This window comes from Cololabis saira, chromosome 20, assembly GCF_033807715.1.
Source record: "Cololabis saira isolate AMF1-May2022 chromosome 20, fColSai1.1, whole genome shotgun sequence".
NCBI lineage: Eukaryota > Metazoa > Chordata > Actinopteri > Beloniformes > Belonidae > Cololabis > Cololabis saira.
In genome coordinates, this window is record NC_084606.1 from 14,260,839 (window position 1) to 14,284,234 (window position 23,396).

A 23,396-nucleotide genomic window follows, 5' to 3' on the forward strand; every position below is an offset into this window, starting at 1 on the left:
AAAGAAGCCCCTCATGCACTACAATTTGATGCTGTTGACTATGCTGTGAATGCAGATGTTTAATTTTGTTTACAGACACTTTTTTACTGTGCAAAATATGTTAAGGTAAATGTGATATGTTTGTGTCAGTTATACAAGATTGAAAAGTTGTTTACAATATAAGGCTACTATTTAATGTTTAATTTTATTTGATGCAGATGTTTAATTTTCTTTACATGATTCAGGGAATCAAAATAGTGACTGACCAAATACTTTTTGTATATCACAGGCACCTTTTTTATTATGCAAAACATGTTCAAGTAAAAGTTTTGTTTGCACTTTATTTTATCAACCCAAAAAGAGGTCTTGTAATCTTATGTTTTACTTATTTTTTCAGTTAATTCAAGGGTGCATTGTGTCAGTTTGAAACTAAATAAAGCTTACTGAAAAATTACATTTCCACTGTTTACAATGGCAGGCAGGGCTTGCCATCGTTTTTTGTTGCAAAATAAAATAAAAACTTGTTTTGAACAATTTATTTGTCATCTGTAAACTGATTTTAAGTAAGGGGGGGGGGGGAATCGATTTAAATCGTAAATCGGATTTGTTGCAAAAAAAATTATTTATTTTTAGGCCATATCACCCAGCCCTAATCAGTACCACCAGTACGGACCCGGCAACTGCACACAAGTCAGCGGTAAGTGACGTTAATTTTTTATGTTATTTATATTTGTCTACGGGTAACACCGGAGCTCCGGTGAGTAGCTCCGGTGGCTCCAGTGTTACCTAATGGGGCCACTCACTCGTTAAGTAACACCAGAGCTCTATTTTTTTCTGTCCATGGTTTCAGATCTTCCAAGCAATGCACCTGAAGCTGTTCAACAACACCTTCAGAAGAAATGCACGGTCCTTCCTTGAGCCAGCAATAGTGCATAAATGTTATTTATATACAACTTGGTGTATGTATATAAGTGGTGTATATAATGTGTACAAATGTTATTTTATTGTTTTAACAATAAAGTTGCCATTTGTGAACATTCAGTGTTGTGATTTCTTTACAGTTAACATGATTCATTTGTCTTGTAACATAAGAAATGAAATGATGAGGAATCAGAGTAAATAACTGCGGTGTACCTGTTTAGAATTCAATTAAAGCTTCCTGTGTGAATTAGTGTGAAGACGAGGTGACCCGTTCCCCCCTTTAGGTAACTAAAGGCTGATTTATGGTTCAGCGTTACACCAACGCAGAGACTACGGCGTAGGGTACGCGTCTATTTAACGCAGAACCATAATTTAGGCTTTAAGATCCCAGGGAGTCGTTTACACCGTGTCATAAAAGCATGCGAGCGCCCGACTATCGCGTCGAGCTGCGTGACATCGGACGCTCTCTGTCCACACTGAAACTGTTAAACTCGCGGCCAGTTAGGACAGTCCAATACAAAAAGTAAAGCAATGGAATTGATTTTGTCACTGAAGCTCGCTCGCATGGGACACGGTTTAATAGTGTACGGAGCCGGCTGCTCTTCTGCCCGGAGCGAGGCTTTGTGCCCTCCCCTGCTACACGTCATTCAGGCATCAATCAGAACAGAGCCTCATTGTCATAGCCTCTCCGCCCCCTCAGAATCCCTCATAGAGAAGGAGGTTAGATGCGGTAAAAATAAAGACATGGCCCACAGGCTGAATTTCTCATTTATGTAGAAAAAACAAGCTTTTGATTGTTTTTAAGACATTCAAGGCCTGTTTAAAATATACATTAAATGCCATAATAGGTACCCTTTAATGTCACTATGAAAACCAAATTATCTTATATGTCACTTATTGGGATGAATTCAAGAGCAAAAAAATTGAATTGAATACACACACATATATTATATATATATATATATATATATATCCATCCATCCATCCATCCATCCATCGTCCGCCGCTTATCCGTTCCCGGGTCGCGGGGGCAGCAGTCTCAGCAGAGATGCCCAGACTTCCTTCACCCCAGACACTTCCTCCAGCTCTTCCGAGGGAATCCGAGGCGTTCCCAGGCCATATAGTCTCTCCAGCGTGTCCTGGGTCTTCCCCGGGGTCTCCTCCCGGTGGGACATGCCTGGAACACCTCCCTAGGGAGGCGTCCAGGAGGATCCGGTACAGATGCCCAAGCCACCTCAGCTGACTCCTCTCAATGTGAAGGAGCAGCGGCTCGACTCCGAGCTCCTCCCGGATGACCTCACCCTATCTCTAAGGGAGCGTCCAGCCACCCTGCGGAGGAAACTCATCTCGGCCGCTTGTATCCGCGATCTCGTCCTTTCGGTCACTACCCAAAGTTCATGACCATAGGTGAGGGTAGGTGCGTAGATTGACCGGTAAATCGAGAGCTTCGCATTTCGACTCAGCTCCTTCTTCACCACGACAGTCCGGTACATCGACCGCATAACTGCGGACGCTGCACCGATCCGTCTGTCAATCTCACGCTCCATCGTTCCCCCACTCGTGAACAAGACCCCCGAGATACTTGAACTCCTCCACCTGATACGGTACGATACACGATATTGAGGTCACGATAATGATACGATACGATACGATATTATAGCAGTATTTTTTTAACAACCTTGAATGAGGAACATATGACTGGAAAAAAATGTCTTTTATTTGAAAGACACAAAATACAAAACAATACTGTGCGTTTGCCTTATTCTTACAGTTTGTAATGCTTTATAATGTTTAAGTTGTAAAGAGAAAGCCAGGCCAACCATTTTCCACAAACTGAACTAAAAGTAAATGTCAGGTTTGCATTATGCAAAGTACAAATAGTACAAATATTTTGCCACAAACTGAATAGTTTCTCTCATCTATGATTTGACTTTTTCTTTTCCAGAAATTTAACAACTAAAATTAAATAAATAAATACAAGTAAATAAATACATACAATTTTACATCATAAAAAATATTGATTCATGCTCACCTTATAAGTGTAAGAGGAGATTTATTTTTGTTAAGAAGGTTATTTTGGTAATTCAGGGTTCATTATTTTATAAATATTTTCTTTATATTCTCATGTAAATCAGGGACTATAATTACACTAGTCAGTTTATCTGTAGTGATTAGTCTGTTTTAGATTGGGCGGAGTGATACGCCACAGTACGGCACTTGGTGCTGTGTTGATGTTCTAAAATCCTACACTGTTGAGCGGACATTAAAGTACACTGGAACTCATTAGAAGTTGCCCCCGTGTTTGTCCTACTAAAAAGGTTTAATTTAATAAGGTAAGGCTTAACTCTACACCAGCCTTACATAAGTAAAGGTTCAGAGCTCGAAACGGGACCGCAAAACGGTACTAGTTTCTTCTGAGCGGAGTAAGATTTTGGTCCGTGGGTCGAGTCGCGGTCGGATGCGCGTTACTAGTCAACACAATGGATTAATATTAATAACCCAATATCGCAATACAGTTTGTCACCTCCACGACACGTTTGTGACGTTTTTGAATCGCGAAATTTCGTGGCACGATATATTGTTACACCCCTAAAATATATATATATATATATATATATATATATATATATATACATATATATATATATATTAGTGATGCACCAAAATGAAAATTTGTGGCCGAAACCGAAACCGAAAATAATAATAAACACTTGGCCGAATACCGAACAATACCGAACATGGTTCTTCGCAGTTTTTCATTTATTTTGCCAATTTTTTCACCATTGCATAAATCAAATAAATTTGATTTAGGCATGCTTTTAAAAGAAAAATATCTTTTACAAAATTACAAGGTAGAAAACATTTGTTGAACATAAAAAACTGAACATTTTTTAATTTCCCAGCATTTCTTAAATATTCCAGCAGACATTATACCAGCAAAGAACAATAACTTAAAATAAATAAATTAGCAAAATACATTTTTTGGCCATCTTTGAGCTTACGTTAGGCTTAACTTACTGAACATTGTAACATAGGCCTTAAAACAATAAAAATGCATTAAAGCGCTCAGGGTTTTTTATCATTTCAAATGATAAATCAAACTTGTAGTGCTAAAAGACTTTGCAGATGTGCCCCCTCTAGATATTTGAGCAGAACATTCATTGCAAACAGCCATTCTTGTATTATTCTTTGCCACTCTAAAATACTTCCACTGCTGACATGTTTGCACCGCACCACTTCACTCCACGCTCTTCGCTGTTTGATTTCGTCATCTAAACGCACCTGTATTAGATTGATTTATGTTGTTTTGGTTCCACCTGCTGGTGAATGTTAGTTAAATTCTTATGTGGTTAGTTTTTTGTTGGCCAACACTTTATGTGGTGCGCAACCATTACAGGAGCGTTATGTGGTTAGTTTTTAGTTGGCCAACTATTTATGTGGTGCGCAACAGTTACGGAGCGGCCAGTCTATTTATATTACAACGCCGTTATTAATTGTTCGTTTTTTTTCCCACTTATTCCACCGAACACCGAAAGTGTTTTTTTGCCATTTTCGGCCGAACAATTTCGGTTACCGAACAATCGGTGCATCACTAATATATATATATATATATATATATATATATATATATATACAAACTATAACTATAACTAATGTTGACAAGTTGACGAGACAAAGCCTGAAATACAAATAAACATTTAAAGACTATGAATATAGTTTGATATCTAAGTGATTATTGCAATCCTTGCAATTTCCTCCATATCGTCGCACATTTTTCTTCTTTGATGTAATTATCTTTGCATTTTAACTTGACAACCCCCAACTGCCAGGCTTTGGTTGTTACTGCTGCTTTCAATATTTATAAAAAATGAGTCGTTAACAGTGCATTAGTTTTAAATTTTATAAAGCATATTTTGATTGAAAAAAAATTTGCTTTGATTGAGTTTCCTTGTGCTCGCCTTGTTTGAAAAACCGAAAACAGAACAGCTTGCCATGTTTCTTCAAGGAATGGTTGAAAATAGACGTCGCTTTGCTTTCTCCAGGACATGATTACAACAGTCAGGCAATGCAATAGGATGCAATACACAAAGGGAAGCCTGTGTTCACACCAGGAACAAAAAGGGTTAAATCCACAGTAAACAAGCTGTAATGAAAGAGGTGGATTGCCAAGAGAGAGGAAAGGGAAGAAGAGAAATAGAGAAGAAAGGAAAGAAGGGGCAGGGGGGCTGTTCAAAGGGTTTGTTCTAGCATTTGAAAGGAGAATTTACAACAGGCAGGCAAACAACTCACAACAGCGGGGCTTTGAAGTATCTGGCTATGTGTAGAGATGCTAGTGCTTACATGCCTTGATTAGCTGGAAAGAGTTTCACACCCCCCTGCTGCCCATGTTGTCGCTGTGATACCCTCACCAAGCAGCGAATGTGGTGATTGTCAGAGACTCAGCTGGAACTGTCTTCTTTGGTCTGTGTGTGTATGTCTCAGATTGTGTCGATTTGGTTTTGTCAGCATTGTCTGAGCGCGTGCATACAACTGCACATGTGCATGAGCAACACATGTAGGTGGAGTCCAGCGGAGGAGTGTAGCACTGAAGGGAATATGTGTGTGTGTGTGTGTGTGTGTGTGTGTGTGTGTGTGTGTGTGTGTGTGTGTGTGTGTGTGTGTGTGTGTGTGTGTGTGTGTGTGTTCGTGGGCCAGACTGTGGGCATAATTGGATTGACAGCTCCCACTGTGAAGGGTGTAACAGAGTCAACTGGTGTGTGTTCCTAGAGAGCTCCCCTGATGCCCTCGCCTTCTTCCTCCACCTCCTCATTGTTTCTGCTCTCCTCTTCCCCTGTGATCCTAATCAGGTGAGAAAAGCTGGCGGAGGAGCTGCAGCTCGTGGTTACTGGGCATCTTCATCTTTTGGAAAGATTGGTCTTGTGGAAGTTCATACAGATATGTTTAAAACGTAGAGAATACCTTTATATGAAGAAGGTAAAGTCATACATATTGACATGAAACCTGACATATAACTGGTTTTGTTTACACAGTATTTTTGTCATTTTATCAAGGTTGGTGGTTTGTTTGTCAAATTGTCTGAGCACTCCTGTTTTGTGTCTATTGAGCCGGTGTGTTTAACATTCCCAGATTCTAGCAATTAAAATGGTAAGCACAATGCCATCCTTGCGTAAACAAAAACAAGACAGATCGGGCATGTCGCAAAGCCAACAGGTTCATATTTCACACATCGCTGAACTTGAAGGAAGGTTCAAAAAACAAACCATCACAAAGAGCAGGGAGATGTGATATTCTCTAACATCTCTTTGAGAAAGATATTCATCGTGTTACCTTCAGCTTGGCAGGGTTGGCACTTCTAGGCCCCTTTAGGGCAATAAAGTTTCAGGCTCAATTTGCCAGTTGCAGAGCTTGACGTCAGTGTCAAATCGACAAGCGGTCGCTGGTTTCAAGTTAGAACTTATGCAGCAACCAATTAAAGATTTATCAAAGATGTTTATTGATGCGTTGCTGTGCCATGTCAATGGCCAAAGGATAATAAGCCAAATATTCGGAGCCGTTAAGGGAGTCATCACTACTACTACAACTACTAATACTACTGTCATTTATCAGACGCTTTTATCCAAAGCAACTTACATCACATTTAAATCTTCACAGTTTAGACATTTCCTCACTGAATTTTGGAGACAAACACTGGTTGTCATTTATTTTGTCTTTTCAACTGGTCCACAGTTCAACATTTCTCTTGGGCTTTATGCATTATGGGCCTGTTTAAACAATTTAAATTTGTGTTTACTGAGAAAGCTTAAAACAGGAGGGAGCTATAAGGTGTCTGTTTGTTTATGTGACTCGAGGTGCCGTCATTGGCTTGGTCTATGCCTTGTTTACAACTGTGGATAACCTAACAATAAAAAAAGAAAACAACACATTTTTTGTGGCTAACCCAACGCTACAGTTTGACTCAAAACCGTTGAGAATATCATGGTTCGAGGCAGGTTATTATCTTTCAACTGTATGAAAAACTGGAAAAGATGTCAATAAAGAGGCTAAAAGGCCATTTTGGTACTACCTTAAATAGAAACTTACATTGATGTCCTGTTATGCATATACGGCATTATAAAAGGTATGACAGTTTTAAGATATTCAACTAAGATGTAGGCTATTCTCTCATCAGGCTACTGTCACCGAGTTGGAATCGGATACTATTTGTTGAATAATTGTGATTGTGTGAGACATTAAAATGCTTAATCGAAGTGTGTCATTCTTGGCTTGAACATTTTTAAGTTAATGAATGGCTGTAAGTAGGCAGGCCCCCTCTTCAGGCTGCTTTTCTCGTACTCATCATGTTATATTAAGCAATAATGAAATATTTTTTCATTTAATTGGTTTCTGTATTGTTTAATGGTGTGCAGCATTTTGGTAAATAGCAGCCAGAGATGACTGACTGCAGTTTGGGGCCTATTACAGTGGATAATTGGTCTCAAATACAAGAACAATTAATTTCCCAATTTTTATATACTAGGGCAACGCTGAAGAAATAGATGGGAGGTGAAATGGAAGATGTCTTTACTTCTCCACTGCAGCAGTGCAGACTTAAAAATCAATGTTTTTCAAAGTAGACATGTGCACACACATGGTTTAAAATTTGTTGTCAATTTATAAACCAGGGGGAAACATCTGATTCTCTAAACTGTCACCGATGTGTAATGTGGGGCATTGGATAGCTCACTTGCTTGAGCAGGAGTGGAGGATATGTGTGAAGATGTGGAGGATATTGCCCTCGTACAGGCAGTCCTGGTTCTAGTCTCGACCTGTTCTGCATATCTTCCCTTTCTCTCTTCCCCAGGTTTCCTGTCAAGCTACTTATAAGCTACAGCTACAGATTTTTTTGAAAATAGATAAATAAACCAACAATGTGGAATTCAAATCAATTCAGTTGTATTTATGTAGTGCCTATAACAATACAAGTTGTCTCTAGGCGCTTTCCAGAGACCTAGAACATAACCCTTGAGCAATTAATAAATTACCAATGGCAGGTAAAAACTCTCCTTGCCGGAGAAAAACCTTGAGTGTACCGCTGGACTACAGAGACGATTACATAAACAGGAGTGGACAGCAAACTCTGAGGTGGTCAGAGGATCGGACCGCAGGTGATGATTACAGTAGATATCCGACAAAGACTATTTACCAACACCTGTCTATGTAAACGCTGGGATAGAGGATGTGTATTCTGGCATTACTGGAATGTTCGAGTGATTTTTAGCTTGGCAGATAGCTAACAGGTTCTTCATAAAACACCCAGGAGATGGCAAGTAAGTTTAGGATCTTAATCCCTGTCCTCCAAAAACTCCACTGGCTCCCTGTCCCACAACGCATCCAAGTCCTTCTCCTCACCCACATAGCCCTCCACAACCAGTCTCCGTCCTACCCACTTACCTGCTCCCCCGTTGAGCGTAAACTTTGGAGTGCGGCAGCCATCATGGATCATTGACGCTTAGGTGTACAACGCAAAGAGCGAGACGCATCGGGAGACCGGCACGGAGCGCAGGGATGTTTGGATGGAGATTTTACATTTGCAAAATCATGTATCATCAAATCATCAAAGTATTTTATAGCCATACTCTCTTCAAAGATGTAAAAAACACATTTGGCACATTGTGGCACAGTATAGGTATCCAAGTGCCCAAATAGAGAGTCCGCCTGGTACTATCCACACTAAAACCTTTATAAAATCTATGTGCTTTAAGCTATTCTCATGTAACTTGGTACAGTTGTAGTCAAGGAGTTGCTGAATCCAGGCAGTGTCTTTATAATTATATGCATTGCTATCATGGTGATTACCACTGTGCAAACTTAAAAAAAAATTAGACGAGGATAAAAATTTCAATTTTTCTTCTTTGGTTTATGACAATTTGCTCAGGCATGTAAACATTCACAATTTTTCTGACACTGGAAATGTATGCTGTGAAGTCTTAGCTATCTATTGAGACCAATATTATGCATATTGTCCTTATAATTGTGGAGATATTGTTGATTTGATTTGGATAGGCCTGTTTAGGCGAAATTCACCTCCAAAATCCCTAGGGGTTAAAGGTAAAGTTTTAATAATCATAAGGCAACTAAGGACTAAACAGGGTCTGGTTAAGTGAAGAAAAAAAACAAAACACTATAACACACAATTCACACAAACAGAATTACACATAACAGTGTGCATAACTGATCAAGAAGACAGGGCAAGGCAAGGCAAGGCAAGGCACAGGAGCAGTGCTGGTTACAGATTGCTCCCCCACCCCACTGGGTTCTGGTCTGCTGGCTCCTTGTATCTCTGATGTGGCTCTTCCTGATTGGTTGATTGGCTGACGAATCATCCCACATTAATCAGCCTTCTCCAGCTCACATGACAGACATCTGGTAATCACGTCCTGCTCTAGGGCAACCTGTGAACTATTGCACTCAACTTTCTCTTTTCTACACACACACACACACACACACACACACAACTATCACACCTACAGACTCAAAGGGAGGCCAAATCCCCAGAATACGGCATCAGCCAAAACAGTGGACAAGACATTGCATCTACACAACAGTGAATAAACAACAAGGTTTAATTGGGACCAGTACCATCCCTAGATATCCACAGCTATAACCTTTTACAATGGGACTTTGATGCGGACTGACTGGCTTATACAGTTTAGTTTAGTTTAGTTTAGTTTAGAGTTTATTTACAAATAATTAAAAAAACACAAATACAGATAATAATCAATAATAATAACAGTATACTAGTGCAACATGTATTTTAAGTTTGGGGACTATGGCTATTTAAATAAATGAATTGAATTGATTGGCATGGTCACAAAGAGCTATGGCTGGTCAAGACCAGCAGTAGGCAGATACAAAGAGCTTTCTTTCTGATTTAACTGCTGGAATTCCTTCTGACTTTTTCACCCCTGTCAGTTTCTTCCAAGTGAATGGTAGATTTCTATATCAACTTGTTTGTGAAGAGCTTTGTTACTATTGTTTCCTTTGCATTCTTTGAATTTCTTCACTCACTCCGAATTCCTTTTACTCTTCTCATAGAAGGATGCTGTCGACCTTTTTCCATCTCTGACTCACTCTTTAGTAAACTTTCTGCAAAATGTCACAAACACCTACCTCTGTATCTTCAAAACGTGTGCTCACCAGCCTTTTTTGCTGCATGACCATTTGCAGAGGGAACACTACCAGTCTGCCATACCTGCAACTCTGATCGCAGGCAGCTCATTTGACCAGGATATATGAAATGTCTGACCAAAGCACCTGAAGCCTCATTAATATGTAAATACTGTCATAGTTTGGGCTATTTGATGATACATTACAATAACTGTACTTCAAAGGACACTCCAAAACTAGGGTTGTCAAATTAGCGCGTTAATTACGATTAATTAATTACTACTATAATAATATTTAGCGCATTATGTTTTTTAATCTCTAACTTTACTTTTTTTGTTTGCCAGTTGCCTTTATTATGAAATCTGTGTTTGTGCAGTGGGCTTCTTGTGCTTGAATTGTGGGTGGAAAACAACGGTCAGTCCCACCCTGAATTAATAATAATGAATTTAACTTGTAACACACTTTCCATTCAATGAATCTCAAAGTGCTACACTTAGACCATTATTCATTCATACACATTCTCACTGGTGGTGATAAGCTACATTTGTAGCCACAGCTGCCCTGGGGCAGACTGACAGAAGCGTGGCTGCCATTCCGCGCCAAACGGCCCCTCCGACCACCACCAACATTCATACACATTCAAACACATTCACACGGGGCAAGGTGGGTAAGGTGTCTTGCCCAAGGACACCAAGACAACAACAGGGATGGAGCGGGATTCGAACCGCCGACCTTCCGATCTTTGGACGACCCGCTCTACCACCTGAGCTACTGCCGCCCCCGGAAGTGGACATTGATTGGCTGTCCCTGTGTTTGGGCCAGTTTGGCAAATGCTGGTAGACTCCCATTGTAGCTGAACAGGCATGGTGGGGGGGGGGGGTTACATTTCTAAAATGCAGAAATGTAGAGTGAAAGGTAGAGTGACATGTGTTCTTGTGGAAAGGAATTTGCTCATCACCGAAGCAGCTGAAGTTTAGCTACCCCTTAAACGCAAAGCACCCGGTCGCGAGTGTAGCCACAGCTAACGTTAGCAGCAACGATGTTAGCTATTTATTGAGCCCCAGCAACGCTCTTCACCAAACTAAACTCGAGGAGAGCCCCTTACCCATGTGCACAACGCACGTGACCGAGAGACTGGGGAATCGTCTTGCCAAGAGGATGTAAATGGTTAGGACTGCATCTTTTCAAGTCTGGTAAAAAAAAAAAAAAAATTACTTTATAAAGCCACTTTTTTGTTGTTATCAATGTTTTGATCTGCAACAATAATGTAATAAATTTAAAGGAAAACACCTCAAATTGAGGACTTTTCTCAGCAATTTTTAGGTGAGATTAAAAAAGCAATTAATTAGATTAATTAATTACAGATCTTAATTAATTAATTGCTGTTTTTTTATTTGTTTGACAGCACTATCCAAAATTAAACACTTTCATAAGATTGGATAAAAATACAAAAAAAACCTCAATGGTTATTTGGAAACTGTACCAGTGTACTATGTCTGTTTTAACTAATTAACACATTTAGATATAATGTAAAACAACTTATATGCAATGTTTACAACTTCAATTAAGGTTACAGAATAATACTAGCAATATGTAATAAGCTAAATTTTAGAGCTTAAGTATAGAAGTAAAACTATACAACATGCAATTGTCATGGCCATCAGCTCATAATGGCTTTTCCTTCTCCCAACTATCCTTTCAGAGTCTGTGTGTGTGTGTGTGTGTGTGTGTGTGTGTGTGTGTGTGTGTGTGTGTGTGTGTGTGTGTGTGTGTGTGTGTGTGTGTGTGTGTGTGTGTGTGTGTGTGGTGGTTATTATATTTCTTTGGCATGCTCTGTCATTGACAACCTAATTACTGCTCTCAGTGATACACTGACATACAGATAGAAAACTGCAATCGGGAATGAGGCTCATTTTTGACAGGGTGGTGGTTCATGAAATGTTTGTGTGAGAGTTTTATTTTCCTTAATTTTCTTTTTCATTATTTTTATTTTCCATTTTCATGCAGTTGATGATTATATAGATTGATGGTATGAAAAAAGGCCCCCCAGTGGTTAGTTTTGTCTTTACATTTACATCCTCTCTCTCTTCTTCTGAAATATTGCTCGTCCAGGCTGAAATCTTAGCCATTCAGGAGCCACTTGGACTCGCTACTCAATCTGTGGTATCGAGTCTTGATTCGGAGCCGCACCTAATACTGTGGATCATTAATTACCCTCAATGCAGCTGCCACATGTTTGTGTGCATCAATTACAAAACCACACAAACACACCTACATACAATTGTGTGACACACCTGTGATTACATTTGTGGCGGTCAATAAAGTTCATTTTAGCAAAGACATCTGCGTGATCCTAACTGATCCTCTGCTATTACCCCATCAATCCAACACATTTCTGAAGTTGGGGAGCTCCCCTTCTTCATGAAGTGGTCCTCACAACACAGCAAGATGTCTGAAACAATGAATCGAGATAACAGCATGCATGCCAGGAGGCAGTAACAATATATATTCCTGATATATGGGAAAAGTCAAGCAATGACTGGAGAAAGGAATGCCAAATATTAAGGCTAGAAAGGGAAAGGCTTCTAGCATCAATGGAGAACTTGAAGCTACAGATTAAGCAGCTTGAAAAAAAGCAGTAGTAATCCTGATCCATGTACTGTAGCTTTAATACAGCCACTGGATCAAGGTGAGCAGGACAACAGAGCAGGTACCTCAAGATTACTATCATCAGTGCACTCTATGGAGATCAGTGCCATGCCTCAATCACATCCACAGCCATTTACCATGCATGCAGACTGCGGTTTGGAGAGAATGGCATATCAAAAGTCATGCACGTATGTTCGGCATTCATCTGATTATTACCGTATTTTCGCGACCATAAGGCGCACATAAAATTATTTTTTCTTTTTAAAAATGTGCTGCGCGCCCAATGAAACGGTGCGCCGTATCTATTACCTGTATTACGGTAATGTAAGGCGGACGGCCACCATGAGAACGGTAAAGGGAGAAGGGGGCGTGTGAAGCACCCGTGAGTTGCGGACGTGATAGAGACCATCCACAGACGTTAAAGGGGGAAGGGGGGGTGTGAAGCAAAGAGCGGGTGGACGGAGCGTTTCAATGGTCACCATTCGACTGAAAGCAGTAGCGCTGGCGAAATAAATGAAAATTGAACATTTTCATAGAGGTCCGTCTTGGTGCTTTCGCTTTCGCTTCATGGTGCCAGCGCAGCAGCAGCGCCCGGCAGATTACATGGAAAAGATGGAGAGCTTCCGCTCATTCTGCAGCCGACACATGACCGACAAACGCATCCAGCCCAGCCACATAACCAACATGGACGGGGTGCCGCTGACGTTCCACATGCCGATGAATCACACGGTGGAGTTAACGGGGACCCGCGCGGTGGAGTTAACGGGACCCGCGTGGTGGATAGACGGGACCCGCGCGGTGGAGATCCACACAACGGGGTATGAAAAGTTTATTTATTGTTGTGCTTGCCTGCCACGCTGATGGACAGAAACTGCTGCTATGGTGATTTTTAAAAGAAAAACTTTGCCTAAAGACGTTTCCAGCCGGAGTCATTATGAAGGCGAATGAAAAGGGCTGGCTGGATGAAGGCATGATGATCGAGTGGCTGAGGCAGGTCTATGTGAGGCGACCCGGTGTTTTTTTCTCACCAATCATGCGTGGGCTAACGTGTCTGCTGGGACTGTTGTTCGGGCTTTTGCAAAAGCCGGCATTTCCGTGGGGCCGCACGGCACAGAAAGTGACTGACACCGAGGAAATTGGGACTGGCACAGCTGAATTAGCGGAGCTCTTATTGCAGAAACAGAGGATGAGGACTTTGAACGGAGTGATTAATGTAAAAACTGAAATAAAATACAATCAAACTAAGTTTTGCTCACGCTCTATTTTTAAATAAGCACACTTGTGTGCTTGTGTGTGTTCTGCAGCGCGCGTGTGTGTGTTTTGCGGCGCGCGTGTGTGCAGCTCCGTGTCTGTAGACTGCGCCTTTTGGGTCGGTGCGCCGTATGTGTGTTTTAAATCCAAAAATGAGGCTATAGACACAGAGCCCTATGCTGAGCCCAGGAGCTACAAACAGTAAAGCAGCACACTAGACCACCCAGCCCTGTACAGTTAGGTTGGCACTGCCCCACAGAGCACCACATCAGCTATAGAGGCTCTCGCTATCTAACCCAAGAATACAGGGAACCTATTTAAGGCTATACCGATCACCATATGGATAGTACACAGAGGCATAGATACCTACTTGAGAAGCATGAGCTCAGATGAGGAAGAAGGACCTACCATGGAGCTACACCCGCAATTCAGGATTTTAGCCACCCCAACCCAAGGGACTTTGCTTTGGACAACCTCTTCCCTAAGGACACCACTGAGTGTTTTAAGTTCCAGATTTTGGTAGATCTTCTAAAACTGGAAGAAATGTTAGCCATTGCAGACTGTTACGGCATCCCCCACTATCCCTTTATGGACACTATGGCAGCGTTAAAGCAGCCATGTGGACAGCCACACTGACTGGTTCGTTCACGCATTGCTTAACTGATAGATATTCCTAACATCTCAAGTGGTGATATCAAGTCATTCATATTGTTTGCTCTGAACATCCAATCCCTAGTTAGCACGCTAGAACAGCTAAGTTCTAAAGGATGAGTTAAGCTCGACTGTGGTTCACATGTACTGGGAAAGCCACCACATGATTGCACATCTAGCTTCTGGGTTTAAATCCACACATTTCGTATACAAATCCCCACTCTCCTACCTAGCCCAGTGTTTAGAGTATGAGCCGTAGGTCCACTAAAACATTGCACAGTATCTCAAAAGGAGGGCTATTATTCCAGAAACCAAAGATTCAAAGGAGCCAGCTAGGGCATCTACAAAGGGCTTCGGTCCTAATATTGGGAGATGAGGCCAAACCTGTGGGGAAGCCAGGCAAAATCCTGCTTCCAAATCAAGCCCCAAAGAAGCCCATTCTATGATAACAACAAGCACTCCCTAGCAAACTTCAAATGTCTCACCTCAACTCAAAAGCGTGGCTTTATACTGTCATACCAGCTCCTCCCACGCCAACCTTGCTCAGCATCGCCAGCCTTCTGATCACTGGTCCTGACACAACAACTGCCAGCATTCCTCAGTTCTCCTCATCATGGACTACACTTGTGCCCTCATCAACCTCATCTATTTCACCTGGAATCATACTTACTAATACCCTGCACAAACTCGCTCATTGTGCAGTATTGTTTGGTCCACATTTCTTGTGAATTTCAGCCTACACCTGGTCTTTCCGTGTTATTGTGGTTAAACCATACTTTAGTTGTGTCTGCGCTTGTGTTTCCCTGCTGCTTTAAAACCTTACAGATACTGGACAATAACCATTGCTGGAGGTGTGGCAAAGAACACAGATCAGCTGAATGTTACCTGAAGACATGCTGTAAAACCTGCAACAATCACCACCGTCTCCCCCTGCACAAGATCAGCAAGAAAGTTCCAGCCAAAGTTGTTAGGCAGGATAAAAAAAGAGTCCTACCTCACCAGTATCTGCAAACCAGTGCTCACTTAGACATCAGAGATAGTGCTATAGGTAAGTCAACTCAAGGACACAATGGTAATTTCTCAATACGCATTCTTGTGTATACTTGTGTTCTTGTAAGACAACATTATTCTACAGTTGGAAGTACTGTTCTAATCTCAACAACACATCTGAGCACGAACAGATGAAATAGCCGGATATGTTCTCGCTCCGCCTATTTTAATCAAAGATGCTTCCAGTGGAGGTTTGTGCACACTTGAGATGGCAAAGCATCCCAGAATGCATTTTGTGCCAACAAGGGGAAGTAATAAAAGCCATCATGTGGAACATAATGGGAAACATTGCATTGTTATCAATAGCTCTTTCCTGTCCCAAGGTGTCCACCTTAACAAACTGCTACTCCGAGGCCCAACTCTTAGCCCTTCATTGCTCTTTGTTCCCCCTCAGTTCAGAGAGCATTGTGTTGCATTTAGAAGTAACATCCAGGTTATGTTTCACTAGATCAGACTAGCCACCCATTCACTTTCTTTGGGGACACCTTAAGCAGGATAACTACGCTACAGTGAACGAATCGAAAGTCCTTCTATTTGGTAGAACTTGTAGCCCCTGCTGTACTACATATGTCCTGCAGAAACAGATTACTGATCACACCCAAACAGGTGATGCCCTGAGGGAGTCAATTGTCTACATAACAATGTTCCTGCACAAATGTCTACATAGTGCAGACACAATTAATGAAGTAAAGACCATCATCAATGGGCCGATAATGAACCTGAAACCTTCTGCCACCAACCTGCTGTGGTGATATCAGCCAGCGTCGAAAGTGGATTGGCCAGGGCCATCCCAGCCAAGAAGAGTTAGCCCTTGGGATACACTAGAAGTTTCAAGATGAGACCTTGTCATTCTAGTGTAGATAAGTTGAAGTCACTACTGAGGCCATAGCCATGCAGTCTATTTACAAGGTGTTGACAAGTCATTATGATCCTCTTTGCATCTTCGTGCTTCTACTTCTACATTTCAGCAGGCATAGCTGAAACTGATCAGATTACCCCTAACTCTGTACTCATTGGACAGCCGGATAGCTCTCTTCCTCAGGTGGTGTACTCTGCATCGGAGCTCCAAAGTAGTAAGCGCTGGGGTCATAGCCAGTTGTTAGCAGACCATTTCTGGAAACAAAGTACCATCTATCTAGTTTTCAGTCTAGTCAGAAATGGGATATGGAAAACCAAGATCTATGTCTGTAAGATTGTCCTTATCATGGACCCACAATTCCGTCGCTCACTTTGGCCAGTGAGTAAAGTCACTAGTGTTTCTCATGAGTTCAATGGCAGGGTTAGGTCAGTTGAGGTAAAGGTATGGGACAACATATACACACATCCCTCGTCCCCCTCCTGCCTGAGAGGCTGCGCCGAACAGCTGGCTCCCACCTTCACACGGATCTTCAACCGGTCCCTGGAGCTGTATGAGGTGCCCTCATGCCTCAAACGCTCCACCATCATCCCAGTCCCCAAGAAACCCACCATCACAAGTCTAAATTGGCACTTTTCCACTAGTATCGGCTTAGCCCGGCTCGGCGCGGCACGGCACGGTTCCACACGTGTGTTTTCGCACAGCCAGGGGAGAAGTGGGGGGGTTGTGGTGAAGCTGCTGTGACGTACTCGATTGCGCAACACCTTTGTTCATGTCGGCGCAGATGAGAAATCAGCTGGAGCCGCGAGCGGCTGAGAAAAAAACAGCCCGTCTACATCGCTTTTTTAATTTTTTCTCGACAGCCACCAGGTTTATGAACATCTGCACCTCAGAGTTGGATCACCAAACAGACGTTTTGCGCTTTATAATAAAATCGCCGCGAGCCGCGAGTCCCCTCGCGCTGACTCCCGCTTCCTGATTCAAACGTTTGACGGCCCCGCCCCCTGACCAATCAGAGGCGTGGAGGGTGGTGACGGCCCCGCCCCCCGACCAATCGGTGGCGAGGAGGGTGGTGACGTCAGAAATAGTCCCTGCTCAGCCCGCTATAGAACCTCACTGAAATGGTTACAGAAAAAAGTATCGACTTGGAGCGGCTCTACCCGTCTCAGCCCTAGTGCGAAAGCGCAAAACGGGTAGAACCGAGCTGAGGTGATAATAGTGCAAAAGGGACAAATGACTACAGACCCGTCGCCCTGACATCTGTGGTCTTGAAGACCTTCGAGCGGCTGGTGTTGACCCACCTGAAGGACACCACAGACTCCCTGCTCAACCCCCTGCAGTTTGCCTACATACAGATTTGCTACTGAAATCCAGGGGTGGCTGCGAAAAAGGCCCCTTAGTAGTTATTTTAATCTTGATTCGGAGTAGTACCAAGTGATAGCATGGTACTACTATTAATTATCTTCCTGTTAAAGCAGCTACCACATGTTTGTGTATATTCATTACAAAAATCACACAAACATACCAACATACTTGTGTGAGGCTGCTGTAATTACATTTGTGGTGGTCAATAAAGTTAATTCTACCAAAAACATCCATGTGAATCTGACCTATCCTCCGTTGCGGGTCCTTTCTTATCAGTCCAGCACATTTCTTAAGTTAGGAAGCTTGCCTCCTTCACAGCTAAGGTCACTGAGACATATGGATGAGATGGACTGGGAGGTGTAATTAAAGTTATTCTATGCAGTCTTCCTAGAGCTAGCAAGATTTGAAAGTGGCGCTTCCTCTAAGCCCCGCCCCCCCCGCCCCCACCCACGAGCGCTCCGTCCAAAGCCTCGCCCCCACAAACACGAACGCGCATACGATTATTAAACACTTTGGACAGCACATTCACAGCAAAACTACCCCATGTCTCATTCACCTGTAAGCAAGGTCGGTTTTAGGGGGGGCAGGGGGGGGCTGTGCCCACCCACGTGCCCACCGGCGTCTCCATCCCGGAGAGCGTCGGTGAACGGCACGGCAGCGCTGCGGTGCGCTGCAGGCTCTAAAGCCGCAGCTACGCCGTAGCCTACGGCGTAGCTGCGGCAACACAGCCCGCACGGCACCGCAGCGCACTGCCGTTCACCGGCGCTCTCCGCTCTCGCGGAGAGAGCCGCCTACATCCCCACGGACCCCATACAGCTTCCGAGCCGGAGCTCCTACGGCTTTTCACGGCTGCGGCTGTTCACGTGTCCCCCCGGGAGCAGCAGCAGCAGCAGCAGCAGCAGCAGCAGCGGACTAACGGCTCCCGCTCCCCGGTTACACACAGCGGGGACCGAGCTGCTCTGGAAATAACTACTTTAATATAATATCTATATACTGGGGTCCGTGGCAGAAGGAAGGGAGGGGGGGGGTTACACTGGGACACTGTGAGCCCAGGAGGACCCGTGGAAGTGAACACGTCGGGCTGCTGGAAGCGAGTGCGTGCATGGGACAGGGCGGGGGGACGTGGTTTAAAATGAAGACATCTGATTGGTTCTTTCCCTTCCTGGACCTGGACCAATCCGTATCATTCGGACCGAATGGGGGGGGCTTAGAAGTGCCATTTTCAATCAAAATTTCAATCAAGGAGAATGCCTTTAAGTGAAATTCATGAGTAACATTTAAAAAAAAAAAAAGATTGTTTTTTCATATTGATTTTGGCTTGCTAACAGCATTTATACTCTAATTTGATTGGTTTGATAGACTGATGGATCAACATAATGGGCCTCATTCATCTAACGTGAGCAGACCAAATTTGGACAAAGACAAGACAAGACAAGTACAAAGACATTTATGTCTTTGTACAATGGTTGCAGTTTTGGTATTCATGAAAATGTAAGTAGTTTTAGTAGTTTCAAACAAAGGCACAAACAAAATCTACTCCTGCCTCCATCCACACCGATTATTTTTCACAATAAGCAGATACCTTTTAAGATATTTGTTTTATACATTAGAAGAATCACACATTTATCTTAATCATTGGGCATTTCACATATTTAACACTCAAAATGTGTTTCTTGAAATGACAAGGGATGGATTGAATCAATTTAAAATGCTGAAAGACACCCATGCAGCATCTCAGGGCAGTATAGAACTCACCGGTGGGGTCCTGAAGGTGAAGCGGTTGCGTTTGGACACAAACATCAGCCAACTACTCTTTAAACTCAAGAACTCAACATAATACTATCTTGGGGTAAAAATTGCTTTGTCTGTTAATCAATTTTTGAAAGTTACCTTTAATTCCAGATAGATATTCCACCAGTTTAAAATTACAATTACAGTGCAGAGATGTGTGTGTGTGTGTGTGTGTGTGTGTGTGTGTGTGTGTGTGTGTGTGTGTGTGTGTGTGTGTGTGTGTGTGTGTGTGTGTGTGTGTGTGTGTGTGTGTGTGTTGGTTAGAGCAGGAGTAAGGATCTTTTTGCAGCTCTGTGACTGTCAATAGCCTCGGGGAAGAAACAGTTCAGGGGCCTGTACTACGAAGCAAGTTCAACATACCCAGGATATCTTTTCCTTATCCAGATTCACTAACCCGGACAATTGCAATCACGCTAAGCGGTCACACGACGGTGGTTATCAACTCGGTATATCAACCCAGGTTTCTCCAATCTGGATATGAGCGCGTGCACATAAAAGGGGCGGTGTTTTCAGCGCATGACCAATCGCAAGCATGGAGAAGTCCGCTGTCAGAGCCGCTTATTTCAGTAGCGAAGAGCAAACAATAATTTTACGGAAATATGATGAGTATAGGCTAGGGCTGGGCGATTATACGATCTCGATTTGTGATCGCGATCAAATTAAGTTCGATCACGGTGATCAGCTGTGGGTCTACTTTCTCGATCACGTGCAAAACATGCTGCAGCAAAGTGCACGAGAACCAATCACAACCCGCTTTCCTGGCACCGCGCTGTCTGCATTAATTGATCATGCATGACCATAGGCAGTAAAGTAGTCACATCTGCCTCCCCTGCACTGGTGGGAGCAAGCGTGACCAGAGAGAATAAAACTACAGACAACAACCGCAGGCTAGCGTTAGCTTAGCTTCGAGCCGACCGGGACTCACGGTTAGCGGTTATTTATTTATTTATTTCGCCGGACAACTTCGTCCGAGCGTACAGGAGGAGGGTGTGATGGATTCACAAAATGCCCTTCGTGATGGATGTATTGTGTATTCGAACCGCACTCATTAAAGTTGTGATTCGCTCTGCTTGTACCACAAATTACTCTGATCACCGCCGACTTCAGAAACTCCGCGGCCCTGACATGGGTGTGTGTGTGCGTGCGTGCGTGTGTGCGCGCTCAGCGGAGTGATTGTGTCGGAACGCGGAGGCAACAAGCAGAGCTCAGCAGATGACGCCGTAGGCTCTGCGTTGGTGTAACGCGGGACCATAAATCAGCCTTAAGTCCCTTTAGGCTAATACTGTGAGAAATAACCTCTCATAATAGCGGTACTACAGTTAATAAATGTAATAAAACTGCCGTTTCTGCTGGCTACTGAGTCCTGTAAGTGGCGAGTGAGTTTTAACTCCTTAATTACTAACCAGCGTCAGAGTCACGCACAGTACACAAACAGTGATGTTAGAGAGCCACCTGTTGGTCAATTTAAGCAACCGCATCGCCAGCTGCTTGACAGTGGCTCAACTCATATTAGTTTACTGTTTTTAATAATGTCATTGCAATTTTATCTATGCAATTGTGAAAAAAATGGCAAAATAAATGAAAAACTGTGAACAACCGCATTCCGTAGGCTATTCAGTACTCAGTATTCAGCCTCTTTAAATTTTATTCCGCTTCAGTTTCAGCCTCAAATTTTCATTTTGGTGCATCCCTAGTTTTTTCAGTGGGTACCACTGGTAGCATTCTGGATTCTTGTTAAAACATGCTATTTGCTTTATTTGTTAATAAAAAAACAACTAATCTCTGGTTTCTTTCTATTTTATTCCAGAAGGGAGGGGGGCGTCTTCTGATTTTAAAAATCGTGATTAAAAATCGAGATCGTTCAATATGGGAAAAAAAATCGTGATCACTTTTTTTGCCATATCGCCCAGCCCTAGTATAGGCATATAATACAGGCAAAAAGCAACACAGTTGCAGCTGCAAAATGCAGGAAAGACAGCTGGCAAAAGATCGCTGACTGTATAAATGCGTAAGTTCATAGGGATATAAACATCACTGCCCCATCATTAGGGCATAAGTATATCTGACTATAATTACAGTTGTCTATTCTGTTAAATGCATATTTGCTTAGATGTATTCGTATGGCGTGTATGACAATTGTAGCCTCATTCCTTCAGCTGCAACCCCAGCGGAGTGAAACGCACATGGGAGCAAATAAAAAATAAATATAAAAACATAATTCAAAGCGGTAAGTAGGCTCACTTTCATATCTTAGAAGTACAACAAGTACAAGGCTCTAGTGTTTCTATCACTCTCTGTTTTAGGATGATATCAGTATACAAAAGCACAATGAAATAGCATTGACATTACTTGCAGCAAACAGAAAAAAAAATGACAAGAAGAAGATCGGAGGGATCCTCTCACGATCCGCGCACCGAGCTCCACTGGATTCTCTTCGAAAGGGCATGCCATTTTCCAAGAGAGCTGATTGGTCAGTGGGCGGTGCTTTTATACCCGGCGATCTGTATCTCGAACATAACCTGCTCCGGAGCAGGTTAGCTGTTCAGCATAAGTTACCATGGCGATGTACCCCGGTAAGAAGTGAACCACCGGGGGGGCGCTTGTGCGTTGTAATGGAGTAGACGTGTTTTGTCGGAGCTCCGAGTCGTTGCCTCCATTTTCATAAATTACTGCACCTGAATGTTCTTTTTTTTGCTCCCGTGACGCTATTTTTCACCCTAACCCGCGGCACACCGTTTTTTTTGCCATGCCACCTAAGAAAGAAGAAGCCAAGAAGCCAGCACAGGCTATCTCAACTGTTGACTCCTCCGGCCCCATATTGGCCGCCATTGCTAACCAAAGCACCGAGCTCGCCAAGGTTTGCACGCTCGTGGACGACCTAAAGAAGTCGTTGGAGGGGCGCCTTGACTCCATTGAAACATGCTTATCCTCCCTCCAAAAAGAACACCGCGAAACCGAACACCGTCTGGACGACATGGACGCGGCTCTGTCGACCACCGACGGCCGCATTTCAGCACTGGAGGCGACATGCAAAGAGCTAATGGAGACCAACGGGCGCCTCAAAGCTAAGGTTAATGACTTGGAGGGTCGCTCCCGCAGGCTTAACATCAGGATCGTGGGCATTAAAGAGGGAGAAGAAAACGGTCGCCCGACTGAGTTTGTCTCGCAGCTGATACCGGAGCTTCTCGGCCGCGACAACTTCCCCAAGCCAGTCAAAATAGACCGAGCGCACCGCAGCCTGAAGCCCAAGCCTCTCGCTAACGAGCGACCGCGGATTATCATCGTAAGAATCCATAACGACTGCGACCTGGCCAGCATTTTCCGGATTGGCCGTCAAAAAGCCCCGCTACTGTACAACGGCCAGAGGGTGTCGATATTCCCCGATTATACGTCCGAGGTTTCAACTCAGCGCCAGGCATTCACCGCCGTGAGGAGGAGGCTCGTGGAAGCCGGCGCTAAGTGCGCCCTGCGCTTCCCAGCCAAACTCCACGTTGTTCACAACAACACGGTCAACGTCTTCCAGTCACCAGCGGATGCGGAACGGTTTGCCACTACACTGACTGAAAAATCATGACTGTTTGGTGTACAGTAGATGTTTACTTTCTGCATTTAATGCAGTTCCGCCACTGTAGTTGTGGTTTAGTTTATCAACATCTAGCTTTCAGTCTGGGAGTGTGAGCGTCACCTTTTTTTCTTTTTCCCCTCTCTCCTCCGCCTCCCCTTTTCTCTTTTTCCC